The sequence below is a fragment of the Bacillus rossius genome, chromosome 5, assembly GCF_032445375.1.
Source record: "Bacillus rossius redtenbacheri isolate Brsri chromosome 5, Brsri_v3, whole genome shotgun sequence".
Taxonomy (NCBI): domain Eukaryota; kingdom Metazoa; phylum Arthropoda; class Insecta; order Phasmatodea; family Bacillidae; genus Bacillus; species Bacillus rossius.
The window spans coordinates 50,102,530-50,106,814 of record NC_086333.1 but is presented as its reverse complement, the minus strand read 5'-3'; the positions used below and the strand labels follow the sequence as shown (position 1 = coordinate 50,106,814).

The 4,285-nt window shown below is 37.0% G+C and overlaps 1 non-coding gene across 1 annotated transcript; it reads left to right on the top strand.

Moving 5' to 3' along the window:
* Positions 1-3,690: 3,690 nt before the first annotated feature.
* Trnaf-gaa (transfer RNA phenylalanine (anticodon GAA)) lies at positions 3,691-3,763 on the top strand. The gene has a single exon. It is a non-coding gene; the product is annotated as a tRNA-Phe (tRNA).
* The last annotated feature ends 522 nt before the right edge of the window (positions 3,764-4,285 follow it).

Genomic DNA, 4,285 nt, shown 5'->3' with positions numbered 1-4,285 from the left:
AGAGATAAGTGTGTTTGCATAGGAATAATATTCGTACAAGTTATATTTACCATAACCTTTCGTTTACAGCCAATCGTGGTGATTTGGTCTAGAAGTCTCAGTGAGCTCAGAAGTGAGTTCAGAATTCGCCCCGGAAGTCTGTTTGACACCATAGCTTTGAGTGTGTTGTTTGATGTACGACTGTAATAGACAAATTAATAGGACCTTCGTTCTTCTGTTGTTGTACCCCCTGTTTTTTTCCATTAAAACCTTGCAGTTTTATTCAGAACACTTAACCACAACAAGTATTTGTCATCATTTCCGGTCAATTAAAACCGCCAATTGAAGAATGAATAATTCAGGTGCAGTTTAATCTCATCATGTTTGGATGATGTGACTGATATACGTGCTGCACGTTGCCTTACACCTAGGACTGCCCTACTTGCCAGCAACATACAATTTACGAAATTATTTTTGTACACCAAATAAATTTTAATGCCCCTTAATGAATATGCATTATTCGATCTGTGCAGACATTATTGTAACAACATTTTAAACTACCAGAGTTTGCAAATATTGCAATAAGAGGGCGTCCACTAACTAAGAGAAGTGATTTTGGCGATTTTTCCACCTCCCTCCCCCCTTGATGAGATGTCGTAAGATTTGGCTCGACCCCCTTCCACCCCTAATCAACCGTGAGATATTTCGAAATAAGTATTGTAAATCTTTAATCTGTGCTTGATTGTGTTGGATTTATTTTAAAAAAAACATAATTTGCTTAATTATTTTTATTTGAGACTAGTTAAGACTAGTATTTAAGACAGAACGTAGTCTAAAATCTCAGCGAGCAAATCAAACCATGAAATAATTAATTATGGAACTACCTACTAAAAATCGTAAAAGAATATTTTTTCTGATTCAATCCACGTGGAATCATGTGTGATCTCGAGAGTGACTTTGTGGGGTTCACATAACCACGATAAATATTACTGTAGAGGATTTAGCCATAATTTAGTGGATAAATATGTTTTAATTAATTTAACTCAGTTTTCTCGCAAATTTACACTGTTTTTTTGCGGGGGGAAAAATTACGTGATATTTGCCGAGACACTCCCCCCATTCTCCAAGTGAGATAAGGTAAGATTCGGCTCGACCCCCTCCCCCCTAGACGCCTCACGTAATTAATGTACGCCCCCTAATTTAAAAAAAGGATGCGATAGAATGATTTCACACTTTAAGCTGAACCCTGGTGGGAATGGAAAACTTACGCATTATTTTCCTACACTAAGATCTTTTTTTTAAGTTGCCTCGAAATTACACTCGTGTACTTTCATTTCTTAAACAACAGCTTTTCCACAAATTATAAAACCAAAATGTGAGGAATTAAACTATTTCTTGAAACTAAGCTAATTCCTCAAGTATTTGAAAAAAAATTGGTTGTCTGTAAAGTCGGTTTACGGACGATAGTTTAACGTGACAACGTAATAACAAAACATTAATGAAATGATTGCATACCTTTATGAATAAAATTGAATCATTTTTATTGAATTATCACTATTTTGTATGGATACAAGGAAGGAGTGAAATGAAATCTACAATTTAAGTGATAAATTTACTTTTATTTGCACTCATTAATTCAAATATGTTTATTACTGTACGAAGAGATGATTTTAACTATAACTTTTATACATGTTTGCTATTTAACTTCTTCCAATCTGTTTTATTCTGTTAAGGATAGGACGATGATAGGAAAAGTAGGAAACGAATGGGAGTGTTTCAAGTTTAATGTAACTCGAAAAAGTCAAATCAATGGTTGTTCCAATCGAGTGGAAGAGAGATAGATGCGGCGCAAGCGTACAGTGAGCGTAACAGGACACAGCGTAACGGGACAATGTTCGTAACGGAACACTTTATCGTGCGTGCAGCCGGCGTTCATCGATTTATTAGACGATGTCACGTCAAAAATTTATAAAGAGACTCCTAAGGTAAGTGTAATAAAAAGCTCACGAATTCAGCCTAAACGCACATGATTATGTGCAGTCATTGTAAAACCGCCAAATTTTCATTTACTAAACACCGATTACGTGAATAAAACAGTCTGTAGATATTGTGTGTGGGTTGGTAGTTTTCGTGATAGGAAATATTTCTCGTTTTTTATTTCTTTTACAGCAAAGCGGCGTCAGCCGGGAATGAAATACGCATTGGCACACACTAAAGCCAGTCTTTAAATGTTAATTCATGTTATCCGGAGCTGGAGACACCGTTACCTTCAACCTTTCTGTGGATAATCTGGGACGTCACACGTAACACACTGAACGTAAGAATGCTCTTTTTGCGAAAGAGATTATACCGTGTTGAAATTGTACAGTCGCAGCTTAGTTTATTTTTCTCGACAATCTGAAGCGTGCATTATTGCGTCAGCTCTCGCAACGTCATTCATGGCTCATGTTAAAAATACAACCCGCAGTGTCAGAGCTCGTTAGAGCAGTTCTTCTGCGTGTCACGTCATGCCGACTGACAGCCTCTCACTTGAGCTTCTTTGAATAGACAACCTCCAGTCAGAGATTACACAACGCAATGGTTAAGAAAAAAAATTATACCTAAGGGTGAAAGTAGTATAGTAATTGGGCTCCGAGCCCAGATACCAGACTGATGTGTGAGGTGGCGGTTTCTGCTGCCTAAGAACCTACATCTCCGATGATGTCACGGTGGCCATTGGATTACCTTGACCACTGACGACCTTGAACTATGAATTTTACCTTTGATATCAGTCGCCATCTTTAATTCCACCATTTTGAAATCGAACTTCCCACTCCCCGAACGTTCCACTTTTAGTTACGCCCTCAATTTGGACGAGTATGATGTCATCGTTTCAATTTTCGTTACGGCCTAATTCTTGAATCCTAATGTCATGAGGGCCATCTTGGATCTGATGTGTCAACCACTTTATTCGATTCTGACATATGTGCATATTTTTGTCGTCTGCTGGAAGCCGCCAAATTGGATGATATCACGACACTCTTACAGTTATTTTTCTGTTTTTCTGGAGGCTGCCATATTGGATACCGAAATCTTTGCTTCTGCTGTTTGTTCCTAGAGAGCGCTAGCATCACTCGGACTCAGGCACATAAGGTCGATGTTCAATTACCTGTCAATGTTATTGTGGACCTTATAGTCATATTAAATTATTTTTTTATACCAAAATTTATTGGAACCGTGGTGTTTCGAACCAGGACAGTTTGGAACTCTGGGTTGTAAAACATACGCCTTTGACCGCACGGTCATCGAGATATTTACCAGAACAAGAATTTATTAAGTTATATATAAAAATTGTATTTACAGCTCTTGCCATTAAGTTAATTTTTACACTATCGCCTATATGTTTAGAGCTTTCCGGTATTAGTTTATAGTATTATTGTTTGAATTTATAGTAGTGATGCAGAACTATAAGAGTGACGCTCACCGGTGTTCCCAGTTTCCAGGTGAAATGTTTTTGCACATGGCAACTTTGAAATTTGAGTGCTAGAGCTTTCAGGATTCTTAGCCGAAAGTTACCTGTCTAAACATTGTTCCGAAAACATCCCCTTCTAAAAAAAATCTCTTTCAGCGCAACCTACAGGCGTAGGTAGATTTCGAAGTATCTATTTCTGCTGGAAATATTTAGAAAAGGGCATATATTTGACTAAGTTAACAAACCAATAACTTCAAGCAGCCGAAATAGCTCAGCTGGGAGAGCGTTAGACTGAAGATCTAAAGGTCCCTGGTTCGATCCCGGGTTTCGGCAAAATGTTTTATCACTACCAATGTGGCTCGAATGCAGTTTCTGATTTGCGAGCGTATTGGTCTGGGGTGCGCATTATCGCCGAGTGTTTTCATTTTTTTTTCTCCAGGCGAAAGTAGATTGGAAACCCATCACTATTTAGTCTTTGTAGGTCCGGCTAAGGAATGTGTGTGAACATGTATCGACTGAATATGGTCAAAAATATGTCACTGGTAAAATTATAGTGTAATTAAGTTAATAACGTCGTCCAAACTGAGTCAATAAACGGTCGAATACTTGGCTCTGCGATCATTAAATAAAAAAAATTGGTTGTCTGTAAAGTCGGTTTACGGACGATAGTTTAACGTGACAACGTCATAACAAAACATTGATGAAATCATTGCATACTTTTATGAATAAAATTGAATAATTTTTTTTTGAATTTTTACTATTTTGTATGGATACAAAGAAGGAGTGAAATGAAATCTACAATTTAATTGATAAATATAATTTTATTTGCACTCATTAATTCAAATATGTTTATTA